A 14289-nucleotide genomic window follows, 5' to 3' on the forward strand; every position below is an offset into this window, starting at 1 on the left:
ATAAATACATTAAAATGTAAGGGGAGGGATGTGACTGTCTGTTAAAATTCCCCTCTGTGTTTGTTTCTCGTAGCCCATCAAACATTTGTTTATCACACATTTACTCTTTTCATATTGCTGTGAATTGCTTCCCTTTTCCTTTGGCGTCTCAGACCCCTGCCCCCTTCTGCTGGGTTCAGGACAACATCTACGCCCCGTTCTCCCTGACTGTCTTTGGAACCCACATCTGTGTCTTCCCCATACATATGAAATTAAATTTTGTTTCTTTTTTCTCCCACTAATGTGTCTCCTGTCAATTTGATTCTTAGACCAACTAGAAGAACCTTGATGGGCTGAGGAAATTTCTTCTTCCCCAACAGATGCTCCTACGCTTTGATCATACTCTAGTGTGGCTTCTATTTTTATCAGGTCAGAGAATAAATCCAACGATTTCCACTCATAAAACTTCCGCTTCTGTATTTTCCTTCTTACGAGGAAGCATGTACTTCCTTATGTAACTCGAGAAATGAAAAGTTTCTTAGTTACTTAGAAAGGGATTTGTTTGCACAATTTTTCCATTCTTCTGTGTTGCTCACTGATCCCAGGTGTTTTTTTTTTTTTTGCGTCTTGTTTTGATTTTATTTTCACCCTATTTACTCAGAAATTTTTGAACAAATCAAAGTGTTGAGAAGCATGCAGAAGGTTTACATTTTAGGTAACAAAAAAATCATTAGCCCCCTGCAAACTCTGATATTCTGTTCATGTGGGGAGGTGAGCGTTTATGAGCAGAACCCCGGAACATTCGTAAGCCAAGCAGGCTGGTCTTGACTGTGGGACAACCGAGGCGTAGCGCCTGGTTAGCTGCACACACTCATGAGGGCCTCTACGCCTCTCCCATTCATGCCCAAACCACCGGGGCATCTTTGTGTCTAAGCCATTTGAGACCTGGAGCAGCAGCAGTCCCAGCCCGCCTTTATGCTGCCGAACGAGAAACGACAAGAACTGAGCTAGCAGCCCCACATTTCCGTGTTCTGCAGAATGGCATCAGCGCCCTTGGAGGGGGCCAAGGGCAGGCTACCCCCAAATGTGCCGCTTCGGCGTGTTAATAACTTCGAGTTAAAGTTTCTGGGCAACAGCTGGCGCGAGGGGCGCTGGGACCCCCCTCTGTCCCCTGAAACCGGGAAGTGCATCTCCCAGCGCAAAGGCGCCCCCCTGCCCTGGCGGTAGCCGGCGTCCTTGTCTGCAGAGACGGGGAACCCGGAGGGAACCCGGAGCCGAGATGTCTGCCTGAACAAGCCTCTGACTTGTTTACTGATTTACTGCCCCAGCCCCAAAGGCTGTTTAGATGTCCTTGCTAACTGAAGCTCCCAAATAGAAGAATTCTTTGTCCTGTCAATTCCTCACGGATTCATTGTCTCTTTGTATAAAATGCGTAAAAGCTGCCTGGTCACCTCTTTGGGTCTCAGTTCCCTTACTGGGCCTCCGCACATACGGAATGAAACTGGCTTTTCCTCCCGTGTTGATCTATCCCACGGGGACCCGTCGCGGGCCGAGTCCGCTCTCCTCACCCTCGTCCCGCAGCAGCAGAGAGCAGAAAGGCGGGGACCCAGGGGCGCAGCCAGGCGGACGCTGGGTTTGAAGCCCCTCCCAGGGAGGGGCGGGCCCGAACCTTCAGGGGCTGCCGGCTGTTCACCCGCCCTTTGAGTGGCAGGGTGGGGTCACGTGATGGGCAGCTCTAGTTCTGCGCCCGCTCCTCCTGGCGCGCGCGACTCTCCCCGAAAGGCGCCCAGACAAGCCCAGGGGTCGGCGGGGAGAGCGAAACCCCCATTTTACTTTGATGAGATTATAAGGGGGTGTGGTTTGGGCAGTCCTTGGTTTTGTTCGATTGCGCCCGTGTTGGGGCCGGTCTGGCCTGGTCCCCAGGGGTCCCTGCAGAACCGTGGGACCCCCTTCCTGACCGGTTTGCTTGGTTATTTCCTTGAACCTCATCTTCCCCGTCCCCGGCTGCTCGTGTCTTTCTACCTAACAGACCGGATCCCTAGACCAGCTGGCAGAACCGGCAGGGGTGGAGGGCAGCTTCCCCTTCCTCCCCAGCGCCCTGTGGAGCAGGCCTCTGAAGTATCCTTCTGGGAAATGAGTCCATTACCTTATTTCTGGGTCGTGGACCTGGGGATGCGGAGGGAGAGGCTGCATTGCGTCTGTTGACTGAAGTCGACGCGCCCTTGCATTTTAAGGCAAAGTTTATTCAGCGGCTTGCTGAGGACGGCGGCCCCACAGCAGCCCACCTCGTGTCCCGATCAACTGCCCCAAAGCACCTACTTTTGGGGACATCTAAAATACTTTACCGCTGGGGGCGGGTGCCGGGAAGAGGTCCCGTCCATCCACACCTCAGGACAGTGTGGTAAGGGGCCGACACGAGGGCTCTGATGCCCTCCGCGAGTGAGGAGGCGTGACCCGGGCTGCGAGTGTCCCTGCTTTCTTAGAGAAAAGTCCTAGGAGTGGAATTCCTGGGTTAAATGGTATTTCTAGTTTGAGTTTTTTGAGGAACCTCCATACTGCTTTCCACAATGGTTGAACAATTTTACATTCTCACCAGCAGTGTAGTTGTATCCTGCAACTTTGCTGAATTCAGATATTAGTTCTAGTAGTTTTGGAGTGGAGTCTTTAGGGTTTTTTATGTACAATATCATGTGATCTGCAAATAGTGACAGTTTAACTTATTCTTTACCAATCTGGATGCCTATTATTTCTTTGTTTCGTCTGATTGCTGTGGCTGGGACCTCCAGTACTATGTTGAATAACAGTGGGGAGAGTGGGCATCCCTGTCTTGTTCCTGATCTCAGAGGAAAAGCTTTCAGCCTCTCGCTGTTCAGTATGATGTCTGTGGGTTTGTCATATATGGCCTTTATTATGTTGAGGTACTTGCCCTCTATGCCCATTTTGTTGAGAGTTTTTATTATGAATGGATGTTGAATTTTGTCGAATGCTTTTTCAGCGTCTATGGAGATGATCATGTGGTTTTTTTTGTCCTCCTTTTTGTTGATGTGGTGGGTGATGTTGATGGATTGTCGAATGTTGTACCATCCCTGCATCCCTGGGATGAATCCCACTTGGTCATGGGGTACGATCCTCTTGATGTATGTTTGAATTCGGTTTGCTAATATGTTGTTGAGTATTTTTGCATCTACGTTCATCAGGGATATTGGTCTGTAATTTTCTTTTTTTGTGGGGTCTTTACCTGGTTTTGGTATTAGGGTGATGCTGGCCACATAGAATGAGTTTGGGAGTTTTCCCTCCCCTTCTGTTTCTTGGTAACTCCCTGGTTTTTAAAATGAAATCTTATTCTTAGGATGGAGCCCCTCCTGTTCTTACTATACTGTTCATATCTTAGCATTTTTTGTGATAGGCAGAAAAAATTAATCCTGATGCTTGTCCCATGTCCCTCCTCTATCTCACAGGGACACGGCTAAATTCTGGCTTATCCCTCAACTCACCAATTCTGTGTCTCAGTGGCTACTTTAGGAATGGTATTTCACTTTTTATTTTGGTAATCAGCCCATTTTCTAGAAAAAGCTCTTGGCTTGTGTTTTTGGCAAAGCTGGCCTTACCATCCTTTCCCTTCCTCATCTGCAAAGCCAGGGACAGCACCGTGTGCAGGATTGACCTAGTTCCTCTGCGGGGCTGGGATGTGGCCAGAGCCCAGTGCTTAAGCTGGAGCACATGTGCTCCAGGAGATCACCCCACCCACATCTGGGGCCCCGTGCCCCACACACATGCCCAGAAAGAGATCACCTTGCATCTGGGGCCCGTGCCCCACATGGCCGCACGCCCTGCTGCCGTGGAGGTGAGTGCACCCAGCTCTGGGGCCTGAGTAACGTCCATTACCAGAGGCAGATTTGGGGACATACCTCAGGGGCAGTGCACCCTCAAGTACCTTGTCTCTGGTGAAGACCATGCTCAGAAATTACAGCGCCCTTTGGGAGGGCACAGCAGCTTATTCTCCGTGTGTGGAACCACACATCCCTGAGGTTAATAGTTGAAACCAGTCATGCAGAGGGCCTTTTAAATAAGAAGCCAAAAGTCATTTCCTGTCCCATTTCTGCACTGTTAAAATCCATTAACGCTTTCTGGACCGTCCTTTCCAAGGCAAAGACGTCCCAATGGTTTTCTCGGGACCTCTGGAGCCCGACAGTCCAGGCTGGTTGCACAACCAATTTCAGGCCACCTGAAGTTACCTGTTGTTCATTGCCCCACTGAATCCCAGCGTCTGCGGGCTTCAGTCACAGTCTGTGAGTGAGAAAAGTCCTGCCCACTCTGCCAAATATCCCTGCACCTCCGTGTAAGTTCTGTCCTCCAAGGTGGGCAAGGCACGTGGGGGCCCTGCCTGCTGCCCCCTTGCTGGGCTGCCTGCTGCAAAAGACCGGTGCCTCTGTGTTGGATCTTCAGATGCACAAGGGCAAACGTAATGACTTGGCTCGGCGGCGTGTGTGTGTGTGCACGGTGAGACCCACAGAGAGAGCTCCCCACAAACACCTCGTTATCTACTGTACAGGGTAAAACAACTTCTAAAGTGAGCTTGCACTCTACCAATACTGGGGAGGGAGAATTTTCCTGTACCCTTGAAAGTTCGGCTAGCTGGTCTAACTGAACTGACACGAGGCAGATTCACAGGAGAAAAAAACAAATTTGATCCAGGGAATCCACACAGACGAGAGAGTCCAAAGACAGGTGGGCAAAATGAGGCCTGTGGGTCACCCTGAACCCAGGAGAACAGGGGAGGGGTGTGAGGCTGCCAAGGAAAAGGGAAGCCGTTCACAGGAGCATGAAGAGAGCCAGTGTTTGATGGTCACATATCCCCTGGGCCACACACAGCAGCGGGGCGCTCAGAGAAATGTCACGGGCTTAGCCACACCCCTCGCAGTCTGCCACCGTGGTCACGTGATAGTGCGGTCACCTAAGGGGGCAGCTCCCTCCCTGGAGTGGGCCCTCCAACCCCATCCTTCTGAGGCAGCCACGGAGAGGAAGGGAGGCCCGGGTATCTTCCTGAGTCTTGGGGCCTTGATGGTCTTCAGATCTGAACCCATCTGCTTGTCAAAGAGGCATATCTTGGGGCGGCCTGCGCTAGGGCCCTCCAGGGTCAGCCCACCTACCTGATGCAGCCACAGACAAGGCCAACGACCTGTGCCCTAGGACCCTGAGGGAGGGAGGGGGGCCCTGAAAATCACTACCATGACCTTAGACCTCTTGCCCCCAGAACTCTGGGAGGATACGTTGCTGTGTCCCTAGGTCGGCGAGTGTACAGTCCTTTGTCATGGAGCCCCAGGAACCTCTACCTGTCAGTCGCCTATCAATCATGTCTCTTAACCACCTTTCTACTGATCCCCTATCTATCTTTCCGTCTGTGTGGATTCATCCTTTATCAACGAATGTGCATTTGTGTATGTATGCATGTGGTCCTCGGATTGGAGAGAATCCAAGAGCTGCGTTTTGACTCATAATCGAGAAATAATTTCAGATAAGCAACAAGAGCCAGAATTTGCATGTTTCTTTCTCTATTATGAATGCAGAATCAAAGTCTCTATCAATTGTCTTTTGTTTAACAAGAGAAACAATTTGCAACCAGTTCTCGGCCGAAACTACGAGGCAGGAAATACGTTTGGTGTCTGTTCTGCAAAGAGTTTTATAAAGTTCATGAGATTCATGTATTCGCTCAGGAAGGGAGTATTGCATGATATAAATGGAATCAGAAGTAGGGATTTCAAAAGGCAGAAAGATGTGTTAAAATCCTTACATAATTGGAGACTTTAGCAGAAGGAAGTGCGATCCCTTAGGCAGGAGACGTGTTTCTGGCAGACTAAGGCAGGTCCCGGGCAGGAAGTGCTGAGCATCTTCCTGTGTGGCAGCCACTGGGGTGGGGGACCTGCCCCCAACATCCTGCAAGTTGGTAACTTCGCTCAACTCCTGCCGGACAGAAGCAAAGCCACGTCTGCCAAATTCCTCCACCTTCTGGGTGTTGGTGAGCCCTGAAGGCAAGGGAGGAGGGGATGGTGGTGCAAACAGGGCTTCCCGGCCAAGACCAGGCCCCATCCAGGATGGATGGATGGAAGCCTGGATTCATCAGGGATAAGTCATCTCAGACGCGGGTTTCTGTCCAAGGCTCTATGAGGGCCGGAGGGTCCAGGCATGCGTGGCCGAGTCCTCTGTCCCCTCACACCCACCGTGCCTCAGCAGCAGTGCTGTGGGCACGGAAGCTGGGGCTGACCCTCAGCAAGACCGGGAGCTGGTGAGCCCCATGTGTCCCAGGTTCCCATTTATTCCTGGGGACTCTTTCTAGACGCCCACAGGCTGAGCCCGGCTCCAGTGCCGCCCGAGGGACGCTGCGCAGCTCCGCAGCTGGGGTCTGGCTCGGGGATGAGTGCAGCCTCTGTAGTGATGGAACAGAGGGGACAGGAGGAGCTGTGGGCCCCCCACGGGGCTGGGGAAGGGACTGGTCAGCGGCAGGCCACCTGGACTGGCGGCGCCTCCTGGTGCAGGCCCACGACCAAGGCTCCATCACCTTATTTTCATCAAGGAGTATTTGCTCTTCTTTTCCACATGTAATGGTTGTTTTGCGTTTAAGAGAACCTCTGTTCAAGATGTAACCAACACTCTAAACCTCTTGCTCTGGGAAGACCTGTGGTGACCATGCGGGGCTGGGCTGAGTCCCTGGCCCCCACCAGGCTCCCCTGGGCCTGGGGCCAGTGTGGGGGGAAGCCTCGGAAGGCTGCGCGGGAGGGAGAGCCCCTGAGGCTGGCAATGGGGTGGCTTCCCCCTTCTCCTCCACAGCCATGCCCCTCTCCCCAGGTGGACACCACAAGCCCTCCCTGTCAGCCTGGCCAAGCCCGTGGTTCCCCTAGGTGGACACGTGACTCTGCAGGGTCAGTCCCCCCTTCCCTTTGCCACATTCAAGCTATTCAGAAGAGAGGGGACCCGCGGCCGTGAGCTTCCTGATAGATCTGTGAGCGCAGCACACGTCCCGGGGCTCTGGACCAGGCTGGTCAGCACACAGCGACTCCCGCAGTCTGACCACAGGCAGGTGTCTGGCCCCACCCGTGACATCCCTGCATGCAGAGGGCCCTGCCAGAGCCCGGGGAGCCCAGGAGCGGGGGCAGGACTCCCAGTCAGGAGGCAACCGTGCAGGGAGATCCCGCCTGGGGATTTAAAGAGAGGGTGTGTTGTCTGGGGAGTAGAGGGCCTGGGGAAGGAGGGGAGCCAAGCAGGGCAGAGAAGAGTCCTCTGTGAGCGGCACCAGCGCCCCCTGGGAAGGAGCCGGAGCCTCGGGGAAGATGGCACCTCAGGAGCTGTCTCCAGGATCAGGTGCTTACCCGCTGGGAAATATCCTTTCTTCCCCTTGACGGTCTCCCCCCATCACCCTCATGGCTCTGGAGGACAGTGAGAAGGGGGCCAGGAAATGCATCCTGCAGGGCCCACACGCCCACCATGCAGGTCAGGGAGACAATGGCGTGGGAGAGGGTCTGACAGCCAAGGAACCAAGAATAACCGCAATTAGTCATTAGTCCCTCCACCCCTCAAGGTGAGCCTGTCCTGGGACCAGGAGAGAAGGAAATGCACTTAAAGGTGAGGCGTGGCCTGGCCCCGGCTGGCTGGGATGCAACGCTGAGGAAGTGCCAGGAGGCAGGAAGGAAGGTGAGTCAGTCCTGGGAAGGGAGGGGGCCTCACTCCTGCAGTTCTCAGAGACCAGGGTGAGGAGGGCGACTCCTGTACACCCACCTAGGTGGGCTCACAAACCCTCCACCACTGTCCACCCAGGCCCCCTTGGGTCACCTTGCAATTGTCACATTCATTCTGCACAAGGAGGGGGTCACATGGCATTCCGAGCAATGCACAGAGATGCCTCCTGGTGGGCACAGCCAGGCTCGCTTCTCCATGGGCCCCCTTACGCCTGCACGTGGGGGACCTACAGATGCTACGGCTCCCTCAGCCATGCCCCCCGGGTGTGGTCAGCCCCCAGTGACCCCCTGGATGTCATGGTCACAGGTGAGCGTGGCCGCCCAGCCCCTGTCCTCCTTGTCCCCAGGAGCCTCTGGGGTGATGTGGTGTTGAGTACAAGGTCACAGTAGGGATAGAAAGACAGACAGACAGAGGAAGCAACAGGCTCAGGAGGGAGTCGGTCGGGTAGGGAAATGGAAAAACAGATAAGACGTTATGGGCCAAAGAGAAACCAAGTAGACAGAGACAGAGACACACAGAAGGAGGAAATGACACAGACACGTGTGCAGCAGGAGAGGGGACTCCGGCTCAGGCACCAGGGGGGCTGGGCGTGGGCCCCACTTCCCCGCCTCCGCCCTGAGAACGCGGCCACACAGCAGACATCCTCGGCCAGGCGCCCGGTGATCCCAAGGGAGATGGGTCCCTGCCCGCGGATCCACCTTGTGGTTTGCCGTGAGGGATGCCCCGGTGCCGGGCTAAGGCCTGGTCATAATGAAAGAGGAGGAGGGGAAGGGATACCCATGTGGAGAAACATGACACGTGACTAGAAGGGAAGGGACAAAAAATCCAAGATCTCATAAAGAACTGGGCATAGTCTCATGTGGGTTCTGCAACAGTGGAGCCAAGCTTGCCGCTGCTCCTTCCCCTCCTGTCCTTCTGTGGGCCCCTTGGCTTTTGGGAAAGGGTGTCCATTCTGCCAGATGCCCCGTCCATCCCACCTGGGCTCAAGCAAGTTCCCTGCATTTCCCTCCTGGTTCCACTGGGCCTTGGCCTGCACCTCCAGCAGAGCCAGGAGGACCAGCCCCGAAACGGTCATTGTGTCGGGCCTCCCCACCACCCCCCCCGTGTATTCTTGGAGCACGGGGGCCAGGGGGCCTGGTCAGCGATGTGCTTGGGAATCTAGAGTGTGCTCCTTAAGCCCGTGCCCCAGCACCCTCTCTCCTCACTACCTCTCACCTGGTAGGGGAAGCCCGATAGGATAAGGTGGGTTCAGCACTGGGTCCTGGAGAGCTCCACTGGGCGGGCACCCAGACCAGACTCTTATCCAGGGGCCCTTGAGTTTTATATACAAGAAGATGTATCAACATGACTATATGATTCACACGTTTCTGCGTAGAAGATTTTATATGTATATATTTTCTTAAATTGCCCGCATGCCATATAACTACATGTTTAGTATGGAAATCTTATCTTAGTTGTTGAGCAGGGTGAAAACTGGGTCTTGTTTCAAAAGGAATTGCAGGCATTTACAGTTCACTTGAGGTCAAGCACAAAGGCCCTGGGAAATAAAGAGAAATCAAGCTGAAGACAAACCTTCAGCTCAATGGATCTTGTCCAGGGAGTGGCAATTTCTCTTCCACCCTTTCACGTTCCTTAAACAAGAAAGATGCATGAATGACAAGAGACAGTTCTTCATTGATGTCTCCCAAACCTAGCGGGAGGATTTCAGTCATGGCATAAAAAGCTAAATAGTCTTATGTCAGACTCCGTGTCCTGTTAGAAAGGGCATAAAATGCTTCTGCACTGGATGGAGTATGTTGGTAGGTGAGCCTGAGAAACACGCACAACCAAATAGTCCTGAACTTTCTAGGACAAAGGAGCAGCCACCCCACATCTACTTTCTAGCAAAGCAACTTCTTATGCAGAGACATTTTCAAAGCATCCCCTAGGAGGGAGCACCGCGAGATAATGCCTTACCTGTATTCCATCTGTTGATCTTAAACACAAAACTTTTTTTTTTTTTACCAGCAAAGATGGGTTTCTCTGGGAAGAGCCCAGAATCAGTTTGTGACAAACAAGCTACAGAGAAAACCACAGGGTAGCCCCACAAAGGAGAGGAAACTTACTTTACCAAGGAGGAAGTTGTGGGAGGTTGTTTTGAACAAAATTGCCCTGGAGAAAAGCAGCTCAGGGCAAGGGCCATGTCTCATTGTCTGCGTTTCTGGGGTCCTGGATTCTGTACAGTGGATGCGATGCACACCTTCCCTTGTTGGGACCTGGAGCCCATGATTCCCTCCTGGCCAGGGTTCTTCTCTTGGGGTCCTTAACTGACAGCTCTTCCTGGGGTGACCTCCAGTGGTGCCAACCAACAGTTCCCCGTGCTGGCCTCCCAACTCCATTTTAGTGAGGTTTCTCCCCACTTCTACACTGCTGACCAGTCTACAACTTGCATAACAGTGAATAGAGGACTTATTATCTCCCTATTACCTAAAAGGAAACAAGTCCCCACTCAGGGGCTCTTGTCTGAAAATACCAACATGAAATATAATATGCAAAATACCCAAAGACCCAGATACCAGAGCACATTCCTTTTCCGCAGGTCCATACTCTGCTATCCCCAGGGAGTTTGTTCTCAGACCCCATAAGTGGCTCCTTGTTTGAAAATCCTTCGTGGATCTCCATTTAGGTCTCATGACATGGCCCAAGCTTCCGAGACAGGCCTTCAAGGCTCCTTACGATGGAGCCCTGCTAACATCTCCTGCCTAATTTCCACCGGAATCTTGCCCCTGCTCGAATCATCAATTAGTTATTTTCTCCATTACAAACATTCACAAAAATTCTGTTGGCATATAATAGGAAGCATATTTTGCTCATGTATCTGGGGTGAACTGGTGCTGGGGATTCTGCTGAACTATCTGGGGCTCATCCAGACGTCTGGTAAGTTTGCTCCCAGATCATCTAGGCTGCTTTCGATCTGCATCGCTAGGGCGACAAGGCTCTGCATCATGAATCCTGGGCCGTTGGGAAGTCTATTCCTGCAATATCGTCAAGGTGACGGAGATGCACAGGGCAGAAGGAGCGAACACGTGACATGTCTCCTCGCCTGGGTTCCCAGCTGCCGACTCACCACTTCCCGCTTGTTATTTGCCATATCACGTAACAGGGTTGACTTTAGAGTGGGGAATTAAGCTTCACCAAGGTGCAAGGGCACTGAAGCCACTCACTTCCAAAGAACGGAGCACAGAATGGGGAAAGACACTGGCTTCACAGCGGAGAACTCCAGGAGACACCACGTCAGCCTAACTGACTGACAGCAACGTGGAGACCAGCACTCCTAACGGGAGGACAGGAGGGACACCTCACTGTAATGTTCCTCCCGAAGCTCATGAACCCAGTCCGGTCGTGTGAAAGCATCAGAGAAACCCGAACTACAGGACATTCCACCGACCTGGATGAGCACTACTGAGACCTCTCAAGGTCACGAAAAACAGTGAAAGGCCAAGACATTGTGATCTGAAACAGGAGCACACAAGTCACGACTCAAAAAAAAGAAATTAGGCGTATCATATCCACACAGATGACAGCACGGGTAAAGATAAAGTGAAGGTATCCAGAGAAAAGAAACAGTTTATCTACGGAGGAATGAGGGTAAGAACTATAGCAGACTTACCAGAAAGTGAGATAACATGAACGTGCCTAAAGGGAAACAAACTACCCAACGGGAATCCTAATTCCAGGGGATATACACTTCCTAAGTGGTGAATTTATGAGCTATAACGTATTTTTGCTCCGCAAGCATTGTTAAGGACGTTCTTGTCTAAGCAGAGGACCTGGATGTCAGTCAGGAACTCGGCTCTACATAAGGAATAAGGGGCATGGGAAACGGAACTAGGGAAGGTAAATAAACTTGATTTCTAACTTTCTTTCCTAAAACCCAATTGATTGGTATATGCAAAAAGAGCGACAGTGTATTGTGTGTTTAGCACAAAGAACAGAAGGGACAAAATAAGAATATACAACAGTTAGGCCCTTATAGTACAGACGCAGTCATATAGCTGAGGCAGAACCTGTGTGATAAAAAATGAATTTTGTGAAGTCTTAGCAATCGCTGGAGAAGAAAGAAAACAGAATGTCAATACTTTCTCTATAGGGAATATAAACTGGAATCATAAAAATGTTCAACTAAATTAAAGTAGACAACACAGGATGAAGTAAATAAATAGAATGGGACCCCCAGCATAAATGAAAAAGGGAGCAAGATGGCCGAACTCATTCCAGCCACAGCAATTATCACTTCAAACGTGAATGGTGTAATATACACTGGTTTAAGGGCAGAGATTGTAGCTTGGATAAAAAAGGGAGACCCAGGGCCGGCGGAGCCAAGATGGCAGCGTGAGTAGAGCAGTGGAAATCTCCTCCCAAAAACACATAGAGCTATGAAAATATAACAAAGAAAAATCTTCCTAAAATAGAGACCACAGGACACAGGACAACATCCAGACCACATCCACACCTGCAAGAACCCAGCGCCTTGCAAAGGGGGTAAGATACAAGCCCCAGCCCGGCGGGACCCGAGCGCCCCTCCCCCCGGCTCCCGGCGGGTGGAGAGAAACCGGAGCGGTTTTTTTTTTTTTTTTTTTTTGGCGAGCGCTTTTTGGAAGCCTTAGAGGGACGGGCCCCCGTTGCTGGGGAGGCAGGGTGGCGGGACCGGTGAGGAGGTGCCTGGGAACGGCGCCGGAGGACAAAGAATATCCTGCGTTTCTCCCTGCGAGACCTGGGGGCGGGTGCCTGAGACCGGTGCCTGAGGACGGAGGAGGTCGCGCGTTTTTCCCCTTTTTTTTTTTTCTCTTTTTGGCGAGCGCTTTTTGGAAGCCTTGAAGGGACGGGGACCCCAGTGCTAGGGAGGCACGGTGGCGGGACTGGTGAGCGGGTGGCTGGGACCGGCGCCTGAGGACAAAGAATATCCCCCGTTTTTCCCTGCGGGACCGGTGGGCGGGTGCCTGAGACCGGCACTTGAGGACAGAGGAAATCGCGCGTTTTTCCCCTTTTTTTTTTCTCTTTTCTGTGAGTGCTTTTTGGAAGCCTAAAAGGGACAGGGACCCCGGTGCTAGGGAGGCAGGGCGGCGGGACTGGTGAGAGGGTGCCTGGGACCGGCACCTGAGGACAAAGAATATCCCGCATTTTTCCCTGTGGGACCGGTGGGTGGGTGCCTGAGACCAGCACCTGAGGACGGAAGAAATCGCGCGTTTTTCCCCTTTTTTTTCTCTCTTTTTGCCGAGTGCTTTTTGGAAGCCTTGAAGGGACAGGGACCCCGGTGCTAGGGAGGCAGGGCGGCGGGACTGGTGAGCGGGTGCGTGGGACCAGTGCCTGAGGACAAAGAATATTGAGCGTTCCTTCCCTGCGGGACCGGTGGGTGGGTGCTTTTTGGAAGCCTTGAAAGGACAGGGACCCTGGTGCTAGGGAGACAGGGCAGCAGGACCAGTGAGCGGGTGCCTGGGACCGGCACCTGAGGACAAAAAAAAAAAAAAAAAAAATCGCTTGTTTTTCCCCTTTTTTTCCTTTTTTTTTTCTCTTTCTTTCTGTTCCCTCTCTCATTGTTGCTGCTGTTGTTTTGGTGTGGAGAGTGCTTTTTGGAAATCTTAAAGGGGCAGGACAGGTCACTTAGACCAGAAGCAGGGAATCTGGGGATCTCTGGGCACTCTAACCCCCTGGGCAGCAGGGAGCACAGAGGCCCCTTACGGAGATAAATAGTCTCCTGGCTGCTCCCCCTCCAACGGGGCTCCACCATTTTGGAGGAACAGCCCCAGCCAGGCCAAGCCCACAGCAACAGCGGAGATAAACCCCAAAGCAACTGGGCAGGAAGCAGAAGCCCTGTCTGCGCGCAGCTGCCCAGCACAAGCCACTAGAGGTCGCTATTCTCCCAGGAAAAGGCTACAAACCAACAAGAAGGGAAGCTCTTCCAGCGGTCACTTGTACCAGCTCTGCAAACTATCTCTATCACCATGAAAAGGCAAAACTACAGGCAGACAAAGATCACAGAGACAACACCTGAGAAGGAGACAGACCTAACTAGTCTTCCTGAAAAAGAATTCAAAATAAAAATCATGAACATGCTGACAGAGATGCAGAGAAAAATGCAAGAGCAATGGGATGAGATGCAGAGAAAAATGCAAGAGCAGTGGGATGAGATGCAGAGAAAAATGCAAGAGCAGTGGGATGAGATGCAGAGAAAAATGCAAGAGCAGTGGGATGAAGTCCGGAAGGAGATCACAGATGTCAGGAAAGAGATCACAGAAGTGAAACAATCCCTGGAAGGATTTATAAGCAGAATGGATAAGATGCAAGAGGCCATTGAAGGAATAGAAGCCAGAGAACAGGAACGTATAGAAGCTGACATAGAGAGAGATAAAAGGATCTCCAGGAATGAAACAACACTAAGAGAAATATGTGACCAATACAAAAGGAAAAACATTCGTATTATAGGGATACCAGAAGAGGAAGAAAGAGGAAAAGGGATAGAAAGTGTCTTTGAAGAAATAATTGCTGAAAACTTCCCCAAACTGGGGGAGGAAATAATCGAACAGACCATGGAATTATACA

General features: G+C 52.0%; 1 long non-coding RNA gene across 1 annotated transcript; it reads left to right on the top strand.

The window, feature by feature from the left end:
* The first annotated feature begins 1750 nt into the window (after window positions 1-1750).
* LOC108384183 (uncharacterized) lies at window positions 1751-12828 on the top strand. Its single transcript, XR_012127021.1, has 3 exons — window positions 1751-7335; window positions 7553-7665; window positions 9718-12828. It is a non-coding gene; the product is annotated as an uncharacterized lncRNA (long non-coding RNA).
* The last annotated feature ends 1461 nt before the right edge of the window (window positions 12829-14289 follow it).

The sequence above is a fragment of the Manis javanica genome, chromosome 17 (genome assembly GCF_040802235.1).
Source record: "Manis javanica isolate MJ-LG chromosome 17, MJ_LKY, whole genome shotgun sequence".
NCBI classification, from domain to species: domain Eukaryota; kingdom Metazoa; phylum Chordata; class Mammalia; order Pholidota; family Manidae; genus Manis; species Manis javanica.